General features: G+C 46.3%; 1 protein-coding gene across 2 annotated transcripts in view; it reads left to right on the top strand.

The window, feature by feature from the left end:
* Positions 1-17,334, top strand: part of LOC138497269 (uncharacterized) — a 204,410-nt gene that overhangs the window by 61,604 nt on the left and 125,472 nt on the right. The window contains exons 2-3 of one of the 2 annotated variants that reach the window (XM_069620616.1): positions 12,622-12,890; positions 12,975-13,168. The exons of the other annotated variant lie outside the window; for it this stretch is intronic. The gene's annotated coding sequence lies outside the window, so the exon portion shown is untranslated. Of the gene's footprint in view, positions 1-12,621; positions 12,891-12,974; positions 13,169-17,334 lie in introns of those variants that run through there. 2 annotated transcript variants of the gene reach the window in all.

Here is a 17,334-nt window from a genome sequence, read left to right as displayed (position 1 = left end):
CACTGCGTGGCTCTATATATTTTGAATGGACGAACTTGTCTCGTATATATTAGATGCCCTTTCCAGAGCAAATAGTGGAGGACTACTGATGTTACAAGTAGATTGTACTAAATGCCAATGTTTTTAACACGCTTTTTAATCTTTACTGTGTATTTCGAAAATGTGGTTACACAGACCAGGGTGTTGACTGTCAGTTTTGTGGATTTAGGAGTGAACAACGTAGCTCTGTCTGTATACCGAGCACATTAAGCAGATTCTATGTCAAGACTCGAAGGCTCAGATTATGCTCTGAACTTCTCTTTACTACTCGAGCAGCAATTTCAACAAATAACAATTATGAAAAACAATCAAGCAAAAAATTACAATTCCCAGCAAAACCAATGAATTCGTAGTCCTTTTTTCAAAACTTACTAAAATCACGTGATTCCTCAGTCCAATTATAACTCATCTCATTCTCTCTAACACTTGCTGTAACCTTAGTCCTTCCTCTTTCTTTGCTGCTCGAGCAGCTGAGATAAGTACATTTCGCTCTTTTTATATTTTATTGAGATGTTAATAGTTGTGTGATAGGTCTTAAGCGCGCGGCGTTAGGATGCTTATAGTGTGGCGCGGGAAGAAGTTGGCAGAGCAACAGGATTTATTTTCCGGTGTCCCGGTTAGCCTTGTTAAGAGGCACTGTAGGGTGGAAGTTCGCAACGGCGCGACGGGACCTAGAGGTTCCGGCGCCATTGCGAACGTCAGAACGGAGCGGTAGCTTTCATGGAGTGTTCTCCTGTGAAAGTCATTCAAAAAGGAATATTGCCATTTTCGAGCAGCACACCGTGCCTGAGGCTCGAAGGAGAGAGCAGGTGGAAGCTCTACTAATGAGATAACAAGCGCCACCTGGTGGCGGAGAGGCAGCATTGCAGGCTTTAAAGCCACTGCTGTCCGATATTTATGAGTGACGGGCCCAGTCCCAAGTAAACTTGTGCAGACCCCTCATTAAACTGCCTGGCTGGGGAGGTCATACCTGGGAAGGTATTGAAATTCAGTCTCTTATTGACAGGCACAGTCCCAAGAAAAACTGCTATCAGCACCAGAGACTCGCCTATCTACAAATAAAAACATAATTGACGGGGTCAGCCCAGGTAAACTGCATATATATATATATATATATATATTACACGGCACAGTGAGAAAGATGAGTGATTACTCAGAAGGCTCAGAAGGTCCTCATATGAGTGGTTTGTGCATGAGCGAAGCAATTCAAAGGCTAGATAGTGCCGAGAGGCCCTGTAGGGAAAGGGGTATAATACATGACCTGGTGGCTTTGTCGCAGGGCAAAGCACACAGGAAGAAAGGGGAAGTAGGAAAAAGACCTGCAGGGACTGTAGCTCCCAGACCCCCCGGGTTCATCTCGCAGATCCAAAGCGGGAAAGAGAAAGGCGAGGTCTCGGGAGAGACTGGTCACAAGTTCAAGTGAATCTGATGAGGAATACTGTAGAAGCAGTTCGAAATTGGACGCGGGCAGTACATCAGAGAGTCAGACCTCCCTAGATGAGGACGAGTGGGAACCCAAGGCCAAGAACGGCAGGAGGGAGGATATGGAACCACTTAAGGACGAATTTCACCCAGATGAGTTGGTACATCCGAAGTCTAATGAGTGGGAACCACCTGAAAAAATTGCAGAATATATAAAGAAAAGATTGAGAGCACTGTTGAGCAAGCAAACGAGAAGAAAGCTAAAAGCAGAATGCCCAAGGCCGAGGGTTCCGGACGGGGTGGCTGAGACCCCAGAGGTTGATGACAGGATAATCACGTCCCTGGGCAGATATGGCAGGGACGTGAAAAGAGGCACTGACAGGTCCTGAAGGTCCTGTCAGGATAAACTATTGGACATGTTGGGACCGCTTACGAAAATCTGGCAGCTCGCTGGGGAAGCCAAAACTAGGAAGGAGCCCATTGATCCGGACATTGTGGCTGGTTGGGCGCAGAGGACCCTATGCCTGTTGGGAAACACCAACACGGCGCTGGCCACTGAGAGGAGGAGGTGCATTTTAATGAAATTGGACACTAGGCTAGGTGAGCTGGCTGCATCGGAACAGGCAGCTGCGGCGAAGGGCAAGCTATTTGGAGACCTATTCATCAAGGATATGGCGAAGTTTGCCAGCACATATGTGTCCATGGACAGAGCTCAATCTTCATTGAAGAACATTTTCGGAAGAAAGTTTTTTGACAGGGCTGGAGGAGGAAAGGGCCGCTCGTCCAGCCGCGGTCAATACAGAAGGTCCTATAGTGACAGATCCAACTGGAAGCAAGAGGACTGAAGGTCGAACCCTTTCTTCCCTTCCAGGGGAAGAGGCAGGGGTAGAGGTTGGAGATGTAACAGTAGACAGCAGCACCAGAATAATTCAGGTGAGAAAAATAAAAGCAGTAGAAAAGGTGGATGTGAGCATCCCTCTAGTAGGAGGGAGAGTGGAGTTGCATGTAGAAAAATGGGAGGAGGTATCCTCAGATGTGTGGGTGAGAAGGACTGTGCAAAGTTTTCAGTTGGAATTTTGTCAAGAACCGTCTCAGGTAGCGTTGCCAAGGCAGATAAGGTTCAGCAAACAGGACGAGGATCTTTTGGACGGAGAGTTAGAGTTACTCAAGATAAAGAACTCAATAGGCCCAGCCTCAGACGGTCTGGGAGGTTTCATAAGCAACCTGTTTTTAGTGAAAGAGAAAAACAATGTAAGGCTAGTGATAAATCTAAAAGGTCTGAATTATTTTCTAGTGTACAGACACTTAAAAATCGAAGGGATTAATCTTTTAAGAGACGTCCTTCAGAGAGGAGATTGGTTGGCAAGGATAGATCTCAAAGATGCATATCTAACAATTCCGATTCAAAGGGATCAGAGGAGGCTATTACAGTTCTTATGGAAAGGAGAGAAATGGGAGTTCAAATGTCTTCCGTTTGCTCTGGCGTCAGCTGCATGGTGCTTAACCAAACTGTTGAAACCAGTAGTAAGATACCTGAGAGAACAGGGGATCAGAATGATTATTTACATGGACGACATCTGCCTGATGTGTCAGGACAGGGAGATTCTGGTAGAGCAGATTCGGATAACTACAGTTTTGTTGCAACAACTGGGGTTTTTGATAAACTGGGAGAAGTCGGAAATAGAACCAGTGAGGGAAATGGAATTCCTAGGCTTCATCTTAGAGACAACTCAAGGTTCTCTCAAACTCCCGTTAGAGAGGGTGAATTCCATAAAGAAGGAGATAAAGTGTGGGATGGCAAAACAGGACATTTCATTGAGAGAGATAGCGAGGTTGATAGGTCGTCTGTCATCATCAATTCAGGCGAAATTTCCAGGACCTCTGAACTACAGAGCATTGCAGAGGCTGAAGATAGATCATCTCAGGAGAGGTCTATCTTACGAACAAAAGGTGGCTATGTTGCAGGAGGCAAAGTTGGAACTGGAATGGTGGTATTAACACATGGGGGCATGGTTAGTATGGCGATATTTGGCTCATCCCCGGACCTGGTGATAGAGTCGGATGCCAGTCGATGGGGATGGAGAGCCAGATGTGGAGACCAATCGACCCGGGGGAGATGGTCGAGCGAGGAGTTGGGTCTACACATCAATTGCCTGGAGCTTCTGGCGGGATCCGTCGCAGTCCGGTGTTGGACTCGGGAAGGAGTAAAAGGTGCCATTCTTTTAAAGATGGACAATGCTTCGGCAGTCAGATACATAAATCGACTAGGCGGAACGAGATCCAGGATGCTGACAGAGATGGCCAAATTTTTGGAAAATATGCCTCCAGAGGGGGTCAGTGTGAGAGCGGTACACCTGCCAGGAGATCTCAATCTGGTGGCAGACTGGAATTCAAGATACTTGTGGGACTCCAGCGATTGGCAACTGGAAAACTCAGTATTTCAGGAGATAATTCATCAGAGAGGTCTGTGTCAGACAGATCTGTTTGCATTGAGATTGAACAGGAGGATCTCCAGGTTTTACAGCTGGAGACCAGATCCGGAAGCAACAGCAACAGATGCATTTCTCCAGGTTTGGGGACCAGCAAAAGAATATGCTTTCCCTCCGTTCGCCATGATAGCGCACACAGTGGCGCAGGTCAGGAGACGGGAAGCAACAGTGATTCTAGTGACACCAGACTGGAGAGGTCAGGCTTGGTTCCCAGACATTCTGGAGTTGTCTGACAAGGCTCCAATTCTACTACCACACAGAGAGGACATATTGTTAAATCCATCAGGAGAAACTCACCCATTGGTATGACCAGGGAACTTGAGCCTGATAGCATGGGCGATTTCAGGAAGAACTGGTCCAAGACAGGACTTTCGGGGACCGCTCAGGAGTTTATAAGGGAGTCATGGGCCCCAGCTACCGGGAAGGCCTACAGAGTGGCATGGAGTAGATGTAGTAATTGGTGTATGGAGAGAATGGTTGATCCCATACAAACGGATGTAGTACACATAGTGAATTATTTGGCAGCACAGGGAGCTCAGGCAAAACCTTACAGGACTATTAACAACTATAGATCGGCGATATCGGCAGGTCATGTGTACATTGAGAGTAGACCAGCAGGTGAGCATCCCCTAGTATGTAGGTTTCTGAAAGGAGTCAGATGCATGAGACCACCCACACCTAGATATTCTCGTTTGTGGGACGTGAGCGTGGTATTAAGGATGTTTGAGGCTTGGCCAGACAATGAGTATCTTTCTAGGAAAGCGCTGAGTTAACTACTTTGTTATGTTTGATTTCATGCAAGAGAGTGTCTGATGTGAAGGCTTTAGAGGTAAATAGGAAATCCTTTTCACCTTCTGTCATGATCCACAGAAATCGCCCTTTTGGACTTCCTGGCCCCTGTCACAATGGGGCTTATACTCCTTGGTACTTCCAACATGGCCGTCTAACGTGGTATGCCTTCTACCAGCCTCCACGTCGGACGTAGCACATTCTACAAATAGACCACGCCCCGCGCGTCTTAACGCTATCGCTGGTAGTGACTAGACGTGTGTTCCGTAGTTCGCTGAACTATTCTCCTGCTCCTGGTTCCCGGACCCTCTAAATTCCCATCTCCCTTCCTCCCTCCTCTCTCTACCTTGCTTCCCGGATTTCGTGTACTGCCTCTGAGTACACCTTCCTCGTTTCCTGGACTTCCCGGAGCCTTCGAGTATCCCGGAACGCTGAACGCACGCTGGAGCCAGAAGAGGCTTGTGCGGGGTTGTACAAAACCCGATCCCTGCGCAAGAAGACTCCTTCCAAGAAATCCTGCAAGGATTGATCTCAGGTGAGAAAGGGGGAAATCTGTGACAGTTTGAGACGCCTAACGACCTAAGTTGAATTTAACATGGAAGCCGCCGTTCAGGATCTTATGCGTGGCATGCAAGATTTAACGACCGAGGTGCAGAATTTAAAGGCGGAAAACGCTGCATTGAAACAATTAGTTTTGTCCCGTGATTCTGCTACAAAGGAAAGCGTACTACTGGGCGGCATTGTAGACAAATACGATGGATCTGCAAAAACCCTTCGTGGATTCCTTGATTCCTGTTTAGTCCACTTTACCTTTAAGCCTTACTACTTTTCGACCCCCTGTGCTAAGGTGGGCTTTATAATCTCGCACCTCTTCGGAAATGCACTAACCTGGGCTATACCTTTAGTCAATTCTGGAGATGCCCTCCTGGATGATTACAACAGATTTATACAAGCCCTTAAAACCATGTTTGATCGCCCAGAACAGGTCTATAGCACCCAGGAACGTCTACTTGATTTTCAACAAGGATCCCAGGACATGCTTACGTATGTAACACAATTTAAACAATTGGCGAAGGAAGCGGATTGGTCATCAGAAGCAAGCTTTACTCTTTTCCGAAGGGGGCTAAATGAAGAGATCAAAGACGAATTAGCCAGAGTGGCTCGGCCAAGTTCATTCCAGGCACTTATGGATCTTGCCATGCAGATAGACTTTCGTATCCAGGAAAGGAAGGCAGAGAAGAAAAAGACCGAGATGCCCTTCCAGAACGTTTCCCTTGAGATCTCATTGAAACCTGACCCTACTCCAGTCTCTGTTAACGATCCAGAACCCATGCAAATAGGGGCTTTCCGTGGACCCATAACCCTGCAAGAAAGGATGAGAAGGATCCACACGGGCTTATGTATGTATTGTTCCTCGGATAAACATCTAGTTGGAGAGTGCCTCTAGCCCCTCCACGGCATTCGGGAAACGCCAGCTCCCGGTCCTAGATGGAGCAAGGCTTCGGGAGAGAGATGTTTGCTCCACATCTATTCCATCCTTGAACTCTCCGGGACAGAACAACCTAGTGATTCTACTGGCCTTCCTCTCGCCATCCAAGAATGAGACCTACCCTATTTTGGCCTTGGTGAATTGTGGGGCTATGGGAATATTCATTGATCAAGATTGGGTCTTTAGCCACCAAATTCCATATGAAACCCGAAGCATCATGCAACCTGTGGAGACGATCGACGGAAGACCTCTCTCTTCAGGACCTATGACCTTGCAGACCAAAGAGATCCAACTCTCGATAAACCATCACCAAGGGGTGGTCAAATTTGACATCATAAAGTCAGCTCATTACCCCATGGTACTGAGTATGACCTGGTTACAGAAGCACAACCCATATATCAACTAGGCAGCAGGATCCTTGTTTCTTGGTTCTGGGTTTTGCATGTCTCACTGTCTAATCCTGGATTCCTCCTTGACATCTTCCGAAAGCACGCCAACAGACCAGCCAGGCCCACTCATGGTATCTAATATCATACAAGTTCCTAAGGCCTATCAGGAATACGCTGATGTGTTTTCAACTGCTATAGTCCAGGCCCTACCCCCCCACAGACCTGAAGACTGCGCTATAGATAAAGAACCTTCAACAGTGATTCCTTTTGGAAGGATGTTCATTCTATCTGAACCAGAAAAAAGGGCCCTTCGAGAATACTTGGATACCAACCTCGAAAATAGCACCATAAAACCATTGAAAATCTCCAGCTGGAGCTTTGTTGTTTTTTGTTCCCAAGAAAGACACTAAAGAGCTTAGACCTTGTCTTGATTATCGTGGATTAAATCAGTGCACCCTCAAGGACCGTTACCCCTTCCCCTTAATCTCTGATATCCTGGAAGCGGTGAGAGGAGCTGTAGTCTTCACGAAATTGGGTCTCAGGGGTGCCTACCATCTGATCCGTATCAGGGAAGGAGACAAATGGAAAACAGCCCTTAGAACACACTTTGGTCACTTTGAATACCTGGTCATGCCCTTCGGACTTGCTAATGCCCATGCGGTCTTCCAACGTTTCATGGATAGGGTGTTTTCTGACATGCTGTTCCTGTTCGTCATCGTTTATCTGGACGATATCTTGATTTACTCCAAGGACCTTCTAAAGCATGAAGAACATGTAAAGGCAGTTTTGCAATGGCTATGTGAACACAAACTCCTAGCTAAACCTGAGAAATGCCTTTTTCATGTCACTTCTGTTTGTTATCTAGGATTTGTCCTTAGTCCAGAAGGAATTGGAATGGACCATTCAAAGGTAAAGGCCATACTATCTTGGCCTGTTCCCACTTCCGTGAAACAGATTCAATCCTTCCTGGGGCTTGCCAATTTCTACCGGAAATTCATACCGTTCTTTTCTGAGATAGTTCAACCGATCATTGCTCTGCTGAAGAAAGATACTCCCTTTCTCTGGACCCAGCTCAAAACAAGGCATTCCAACGATTAAAAACAGAGTTTACTCAAGCCCCCATCCTAGCTCAACCCGATATTAATCGACCATTCCTAGTGGAAACGGATGCCTCTAACTACGCCATAGGAGCAGTGCTAAAACAGGAACTCAAGGACAAATTGGAGCGCTATCGCTTACCTTTCACGAACCCTGACTCCCAGCGAGACTCATTATTCCGTCTTGGAAAAGGAGCTGTTAGCCATCCGCCAAGTCTTCACAGAATGGCAGCATCTACTTCTGGGAGCTAAACATCCTGTCCAAGTCCGTACGGACCATAGAAATCTTCAAATTCTACAATCCTTGGAGTGTAGGAATAGTCGTTAAGCCCTCTGGGCCTTAATCCACATCCATCCCCGGATCACAGAACCTAATTGCTGACACCTTATCTCAACGTCCTGATTAAGAAACTCTTGAAGATCGGGCCTTCCCAAAGATGTTTCCCCACACAATTTTTGTAGCCCAAGCAGTCAGTCTCCTGGAAGACATTCGAGTGCAAAACCAGTCCTCTGAGATTTGGAAAGAATTCACTGGGAAAAATCGGTGGGGTCTTAGAATTAGAGATGGGTACCTGTTCAAGGATAATGGCCTGGTCATTCCCACACAGAGACTGCAACTACAGATTATTAACCTCTGTCATGACACCCTTCACTCCGGGCATCGTGGCATCACCAACACCCTCCGTCTCATACAAAGACAATTTTGTGGCCTAAAATTAAAATTGACGTTCAACGATACATTCAAGCCTGTGCAGTCTGCAATCAAAACAAGCATGACAACAAGAAACCGGCAGTTTCTCCTACTTCATCCTACGCTACCGTCTAGACCCTGGGAATTCATCGCTACAGACTTTATCGTGGAATTACCACCATCTAGAGGCTATACAACTATCATGGTCACCATTAATTTATTCACCCACATGGCCCATTTTATACCATTGTACAAATTGACATCTTCATCAGAACTCACTGGCATTTTCCTGGAACATATATTTCGCCTTCATGGACTCCCTTCCAAGATCACATCAGACCGAGGACCTCAATACGTCTCTCAATTCTGGAAACATCTATGTCGCATTCTAAGAATCCAACGTGCCCTCTCATCAGGTTATCACCCACAGACTAACAGAGATACGGAACGTGTGAACCAGACCCTGGAATAATACCTTTGTTGTTTCGCCACCAAGGTACAGGACGATTGGTCGCTCCTTATACCCGTGGCTGAATTCGCCTACAACAATTCTGAACACTCGGCAGTCAAGACCAGCCCTTTTTATTGCAGCCAAGGATTCCACCCGTCGGTTCTACCTTCCATTCTCCCACATCCCACACCAGTACCAACAGTCGACTCCTGGATTGAAACTCTCATCAACATACACAAGGAAGCCAAAGAACATTTAGAAAAGGCCCAAACTCACACTAAGCATTATGCGGATACCAAAAGAAGACCAGGGCCTTCTTATGCCATTGGTGATCAAGTCTGGCTGTCCCTGAAACTACTGCCTCGACATTTACGACCAAACAAACTGGCCCCCCTGATACTATGGCCCTTTTTCCATAAAGGAAATCATAAACCCAGTCTCATTCCAGCTCTAATTGCCAGACTCCTGGAAGAAGATTCATCCGGTTTTTCACACTTCTTTATTAAAACCGTACATCCGATCCTCCCGGAAATCCTGCAGGCCCAACCCCGTGATTATGGACAACCAGCTGGAATATGAAGTATCCAGAATATGTGACTCCAGGTATAAACGGGGTCAACTTCAATAACTGGTCGAGTGGAAAGGATATCCTCCGAGTGAAAGAACCTGGGAACCAATTTCTAATCTGAATACCCCTCGATTGCTCAGAAGGTATCATCTCATACACCTGGGCAAACCTAGTGGAACAGGTTTTTGGAGGAGGCATGCTGTCATGATCCACAGAAATTGCCCCTTTTGGACTTCCTGGTCCCTGTCACAATGGGGCTTACACTCCTTTGTACTTCCAACATGGCCGTCTAACGTGGTACGCCTTCCACCAGCCTCCACGTCGGACGTAGCACATTCTACAAATAGACCATGCCCCCGCGGCCCCGCACGTCTCAACGCTATCGCTGGTAGTGACTAGACGTGTGCTCCGTAGTTCGCTGAACTATTCTCCTGCTCCTGGTTCCCGAACCCTCTAAATTCCCATCTCCCTTCCTCCCTCTTCGGTCTACCTTGCTTCCCGGATTTCGTGTACCGCCTCCGAGTACACCTTCCTCGTTTCCTGGACTTCCCGGAGCCTCCGAGTAGCCCGGAACGCTGAACGCACGCTGGAGCCAGAAGAGGCTTGCGCGGGCTTGTACAAAACCGATCCGTGCGCAAGAAGACACCTTCCAAGAAATCCTGCAAGGATCGATCTCAGGTGAGAAAGGGGGAAATCCGTGACACCTTCAGGGGTAATATTCTATATAGAGAAGAGAACAAAGACAGACATTAAATCGGTTGAGTATATGGCTTTTCCGGGAAAGCCTAAGTTGTGTCCGGTTAGGTGTTTGAAAGTGTATGAGGCCCGGGCGAATATGTTTAGGCCCAATGGGGAATATCAATTGTTGATAGCTATTAGGAAGCCTTTTAAAGCGGTAGCATCAGCCACCTTGTCTAGATGGGTAAGATGGTGTATGGCAGAGGCAGGCATAGATGTGGGTCAGTTCAGGTGTCTTGTCTTGCTGCGTCGTGTAGAGTATATAAACCTCTGTCCCCAAGTTCCCCAGAGAGAGAGAGAGAGAGCTACTCCCTGTGCGAGCCTTAAGGCCACAGGTGGTTGTTGTTCACAGGATCTGACGCCGCCAAGAACCCCAAAGCTGTTGAAAGGAAGCCAGGTATTATCACAAACAAGCACACTAATATTCCTACATGTAAACTGTATACAAAAAGTGCTTACCTAAACCCAATGGGAAGGAGCTTGAGACTCTGAGGCTGTGGTGCAAGAGGAGCGTCAACAATCCATAAAGCCTGGCACCAAAGGATAAGTGCCGGCTACACACTTGTATGATCCTTGACAGATTTGTGGCGCTTAGGTAAGCGTGGAACACTTAAAGGCACAATAGCAGTTCAGGAAGAAACATGAAGGCAGGTCAAAATACAATCCAATGGGCGAATCCAGGCAGCGGGGAGAAAACGTCAAACCAAAGAAGATTTCCAAATCAGTCTGTTAATCGTAATCCAAAGGTCAAAAATCTGAAAATCCGAACAAAACCAGAATAACAGTACCAGAGGGGCGAGAAAAAGCAATCTGTAGTCCGTGGGCTGTGGTTTATCCGTAGAATCCGAGTCTTGAATCGAGAACGACAAGCAGTGTCGTACAACAGCTGTGAAGCGACGAGCAATTCAAATTGCCCGGCTTTTATGTACGACGACTCCCGATCACATCAGCAGAGTTCAGAGCACGTGATCGGGTAAACGTCCTACAACCAGGAAGTGGTTGCGATCTGCTGCCCCAGCCCGCTCGCAATCCCCATGGTAGTTGCCACTGTAAACGAGGGAACCAATGAAGTCGCCCTCTGCGCGTGCCTTGGAACAAGGATTGATCATGCCTCCCCCGCACCACAGGTAGTGTGACCCTATGAGGAGCTAGCTGTAACTTGGGGAGTCTAGCTGTGCTACGTGTCGGGGAATCCCCGGGGGTGAGAGTGCGAGTGTTCCTACCTCTATCAGTATGAGTGTTATGTAGAGCGGTGTGCATGAGGGTATTCTTCCTGCGCGTGACATCAGGGCACATTCCACAAGGGGTGCTATGGCGTCGTCGGCCTTTATGACAGGAGCCCGCCTGGAAGATATATTGAGGGCGGCAGACTGGTCTAATGAGGAAACTTTTAAGAATTTCTATTTTAGACCGGTAGAACAAGTAGCGTTGTTGGTGGTAAGTAAGCTTTAAACGAGCATAATCTGAGCCTCCAAGTCTTGACATAGAATACAGATTTTCCATACATTTGTTACAAAAAGTCATGATTCTATTAAAGACTCAGAGGTGAAAGATTATTCCACCCAATTTCAATCGCCACAATAAAAAATGTGTAAATATGGTATTTGAAGAGTAATGTGATGCTGTATATGGTACTGTAATGATGTTGTTATGCGATTGCCCACCCGTTCATGATGAGATAGGTGATGGTTTATACATGCTTAAACAGGTGCAGAGCAGAAGGCAACGCCTTGAGAGGGGAACAAGGTGAAGTTAAAGTCGTCTACCAGTTGGGGCGCAAGTTTGGATGTTCGATCAGCAAAAGAAAGAGGAAGGACTATGGTTACAGCAAGTGTTATAGAGGATGAGATAAGTTATAATTGGAATGAGGAATCATGTGATTTTAGGAACTTATGAAAAACGTACTACGAATTCATTGGTTTCTCTGGGAATAGTAGTTTTTTGTGTGATTGTTATTCATAATTGTTATTTGTTGAAATTGCTGCTCGAGTAGTAAAGAGAAGATCAGAGCATAATTGTCATGTCCGATCCCACATCCACCTCCCACCAAGCCCCTTGCTTTCCACGTTCCCACTCACGTATCCGACGACAGCGGCTTGCCCAGAAGTGGGGATTCCCAGCTGGTAAACCAGGGTCCTTGCGGTCTTTCCTCCATTGGCATCTGCCATGGCAATTTCCCCATGGCTATCGGCACTACACGGGTGCTCAGAGTTCCCCACGCCACGTGGTCAGGAAACAACAGTCTCTGTTTATATCGCGGGACACGTGACGCGTAGCTCGCGGTCTCGTGACCCGCATCATGTGACCATACTTCGCATTCAAATGGAGCGGGGAAACGCGGAAGAAACGCTTCACAGCTGCCTCTTCGGAGGACTGTTTGGCGTTTGATTTTTTCTTGGATTTCAAGCTATTCACGACCATGGAACGTTTCACGGGCTGCCTTTTGTTATTTACCTTAGATTCATCCGTACTATCTTGTCTTTTGGAATTCGACCTCTGGCTCTGTTAAATGGACACTGGAATTGGACTCCCTTGGCTCTGGCATTCTCTTGGCTCTCGACCTCGAATTGTGTACTGGACTGCTTAAGGATCAACAACGTTGTTCTGCACATTGGCTCAGGTGTTTCCCAGAGTGCTACCAAGACCCTTACCCACCTGCTGCTGCTGCCGGCTAATCAGAAGCTCCTGCTTTACCTTTCTACTCAGACTGCCCCTCCATCTCCATTAGGTAAGCCTCTGGTACTAATCCTTTGTCATCCTGAAGTACTTCTCATTGCCACTGTGTTTAATATAACCATTCCTTGCCTTACAGTGGTCGGGGGGTTCTTCCGGCGTTCCCGGTTCCAGGCTGACGGCACTCTACACCTGTGGCCTCAAAGATTGCACGTGTAGTGGTTTCACTTCTTCCTGTGTGGTACTTGGGGACGGAGGTTCCATATATCTGCACGACCATCAAGACAGAACAATAATCTTTCGCCTCCAATTCTTTAATAGAATCATGACTTTCTGTAACAAAAGTATGGAAAATCTGTATTGTTTTAAAAGTTGAAAAAGGTTAACCACTGGCTTGCGGACTTTCTATCAGCAAATTGCCCTGTTTGTTGTCATTTTCCTTAAAGGTACAGTTCCTTCTGATATGTAGAAATTGTGCATATGGAAGTTTATCACGCAGGGTTTTGGGGTGTTCACTTGTGTATTGAAGAATCGAATTTGGTAAGTCTCTTTTCTGTATAGTGTCATTCGTTTAGAGATAACTATCCTTGTGTTCTACAAAAACGTCCAAGAATGGCATTTTTTCAGAATGTAAGGTGTAGACTTAAAGAATTTGGCCATGAAAGAAATACAAGGAGTATCACATTGGACCCTTTCCAAATGAAAAATCATCATCGATCAGATGATGTGTTGGTTGAGAGGGTTAGTCCTATAGATGTCATTATCCTCAAATTCTTTCATGTATATATTGACTAGACTCGGGGCGGAAGCCGCCCTATGGCAAACCACTTGATTTGTGTGAATACTTATTTGCGACCGCAAAAGAAATTATTGCACAAGGGGATGTCCAAAAGTTCAATAATATATTTAGTAGGCACTGAATGTGGGGCTTCTCCTTCATTGCTTTAGTTGTTATCAGATCAATGGCATCTCTATGATGAATATTGATATATAAGGCTGAGACATCACATGTGACCAAAATGTTGGAGGCCTTATCATAAGCCCTAACTCTTGACCATCCACATAACCAGGGTCACCCGTTCGAGCTCCAGAATCCATGAATACCAGCACTTTTTTACCAGACCGGTAACTTAAAATGAGGCCCAATGCCTTGATTTACCTCTCTGCTCCATATTTATGCAGTGACAAGGTGGAGAGGGGCACGGAGCGGAGAGAAGAGTTTTGATAGTATATGATATTTTATTTGTATCGCGTTCATACACAAGTGTTTCAGAGCGTGATGAGGCAAGGGAGGAGAACAAGGGAGGACAAAACAACCATCTTACTAGGCCCAGTGACATTGAGAACGCACAAGTGCAGGGGAGAGGGAAGGGGGAAGTGCAAGGGAGAGGGGAGAAATGAGAACAGCTGAGCAAGGGATACAACAACAACAATAGGTAGTGCAGCCAGCAAGGTGGCAAGTGCAGTTTTTGAGCACAGACAAGGGGTGTCTAGTAAGTGCAGGTAAGGGTAACAGATACAGACCGAAGTGCAAGGGTTGCCAGCGGCAGTGCGAGTGTGAGACTGGGTGGGCATGGAACTAGGCCTGAAATCAGAGAGTAAACCAGGTGCACGATGCCAAAGCAGACAAATCAGCAGGGGAGAGGGAGAGCGAAGGCAGAAGCAAAGAGGAAGGTCTTGAGGTGCTTCCGGAACCAGAGATGGTTCTCCTCAAGTTTCAGAGTGGCACGGAGGCTGTTCCAGAGAGAGGCCCCGGACGAGGAAAGAAATCTAACTCCTTGCCATGCATTCCTCCTCCATCTTGTTGGTGAGTTTCATTTCATGCTTGCATGGCATTTTTATGAAGGCGTGAAACTAATGGATTCCTATGGAATCCAATTTGGTTTTGCACCTGCTCAAAAGCAGGCAGATTTGATAGGAATTCATTAGTAAACGCTCTCTGCTAAGTGTATTTGCAGGCAGCGTTTGCTTTCTCACGAGGCAAATGGTAAAATGAAAGAGTAAAAGTGAGTTGGCCTCACTTTTACTCTTTCCTTTTCCCCTGTGTCTTGCACATGTTTAAAATGACATGCATGGGCCCCAACAGCATGTAGATGTAATCGGTAGTGGTCCCCTCTGTGCAATTAACATTTGATATAAAATGACCCCTGTGTAGCATTGTGTGGTATGAAAAGTGCATGGTTTTAGTAAAGTTTCATGTAACCACACATTAATTTCTTCATATCCCCTGCCATACGTATCTCACCACTCTTTGATAAATGATAAGACCAATGTGGCAACATAACCTTGGAAGAACTAAGGGGAATCACTGTGGCAGTAGTGGCTAGAATTATCAGTGGTTGAAGTGTACGAAAAGAAGTAGTGGAACTATGTTCCCTGCTGGCCTGCCCCCTGCTCCTCCATACACCCCATGCCACAACCCCTCCCACGCACAACACATACCCCCAAACACATGCGCCTGTTGTTTAAGGAAACATTCAGTGCAGTGTACTGAAGTGCACGTTTCAACTTCTTCCTACAGATTTATTTTAAAACGAAACCATTCCGTAATGGTTTCTTTTTAAAATAAAAGTATAGGAACAGGGCCTGAAGCTAATGTAGTTGGGCCCACTGCAGTGGCATACACATCTATGCATGCCCACACAGCGCTGCTGAGTGGGCATTTACAGATTTTGGGTGGCCGTTGCCCGCTCAGGCCCTATCCTGTCTACTCCTGTGCTTGTAAAGGCAGGGACATAAAAAAAGATTCATTTAAGGACCAGGACTTGTGGAAACAGAATTCATCTAATAAGTTTAATAACTGTACTGAAAGAAAAAGCAAAAATATTAAGCATTGTGTTTCTAAGCACAAAAAGGAGGGGATGTAGTTGCTGATAATATTTTATGCTTTCCTATGAGCACTGAACATTGGGCCTCATTACAGGTTTGCCGGCATCTTGGTGGTAATTATGCTAGGATACCGGCAAATGGTATTACCTTTACAGCACTCGGTCCGTTGGAATGTCCACTGAATTTTGAGTGGCTGTTGAAGGCGGTGATCCCCATTCATGGGGGCTTCATTACGAATTTGGCGGTAACCCTGTACTACCATTTTCGTCGCCTGATATCCCAGTGCTACCGGGATATCTTCAGCTGCGGCAGAACACTAAATGCCCATTCCCGTGGAGTCCCATAGGTCTCCATGGGAATCGGGGCCCTGAAGCACCGGCACCGTTGTTAACAGTGTCGGTGCTTCAGTCAAAACACTACCGGTAGGGGCATAAATTCCGGAAAACTTGCAGTTTGGCCATCTGGAAAGAGTGCCAGTACGTTGTTACCGGCACCTTTATTTCTGGACCAACAAACTTGTAATGAGGCTCCATGGACTACCATAGGGCTCCATGCGGGGGATTGCCTGTATTACAAGTGCTGATATTACCGGCATCTGTAATACAGGCTCTTTTTGCCGATGGGGTGGCAGAACGAACTCCAGCTCTGAGTTGGAGGTCATTCCAGCACCTCACCAGCAAACTTGTAGTTGCCCAGTGTGGTAACATGCCAGTAAACGTTAATACCTGCATGTTAATACCACACCGGCCATTAGTAATGAGGCACATTAAGGCTCATCATGAGTTCCCTAGTATCCCGCCGGTAATTCCAATGGAAATATCGGGGAACTACTGTACCGTCTCTGTTGCCCGATATCCCGGTTTTACCGGGATATCGGGCAGTGGAGACGCTGGTAAATCCCCATCCCATGGGGGTTGCACAAATCAGCAGCACCCTTAGTAACGGTGGCAGTGATTCAGGCATTTATATGCCAGTAGGAGCCTGATCTCCCAGCAAGTCAGGCTTCCCAGTAGATCAGAGCCTCTACCAGCAGATTTGTAGTTTGCCGGTCCGGAATGGTGCTATAATACGTTATTGCCGGCACCTTATTGCCGGCACCAGACCAGCAAGCTTGTAATGAGCCTAATTGTCTTGAATAGGACAGTAGTGCGTCCATAAATATTGATATGACGTGGCTTAGCCATGATAAGCAATGATTGCTTGCAATGGATCCTATAATACTATGAGGCTGTGCAGCTGTATCACACATCCCTATTCAAGGCATTGCCAGATCGAACCATGCAAAAGTGATATGTCGCACATTCGTATTTATTATACATTCTTTTGTGATCAAAAGAGCATTGTTCCTCTTGTACACAGATAAATACAAACAAAAAACAAATAAAAAAATTTATAAGGCCTGGCTCAGTCTTGCATGAGAACTGGAATAGATATTACATAGGTAACAGTTATCAGTAAGTGACTAATTATATTTTGTGATGGCATCATGAAGCAATGAAACAAGACACAGACAACAGACTCAAAGTTCAAAACAAAATAGTTTATTAGATTAAATGTCAGGATGGAAGGCCTAACTTGCCCTATGCTAAGATGTGATTTCCCTGCCTGAACGAAACTAAGGAAAGTCAAAGAGTTCAATATAAAAGACTGTCTGTGTCCAAAACCTGTCA

Source organism: Ambystoma mexicanum, chromosome 5q (assembly GCF_040938575.1).
Source record: "Ambystoma mexicanum isolate Mex_15411 chromosome 5q, UKY_AmexF1_1, whole genome shotgun sequence".
Taxonomy (NCBI): domain Eukaryota; kingdom Metazoa; phylum Chordata; class Amphibia; order Caudata; family Ambystomatidae; genus Ambystoma; species Ambystoma mexicanum.
This window is presented reverse-complemented; position numbering and strand designations above follow the sequence as displayed.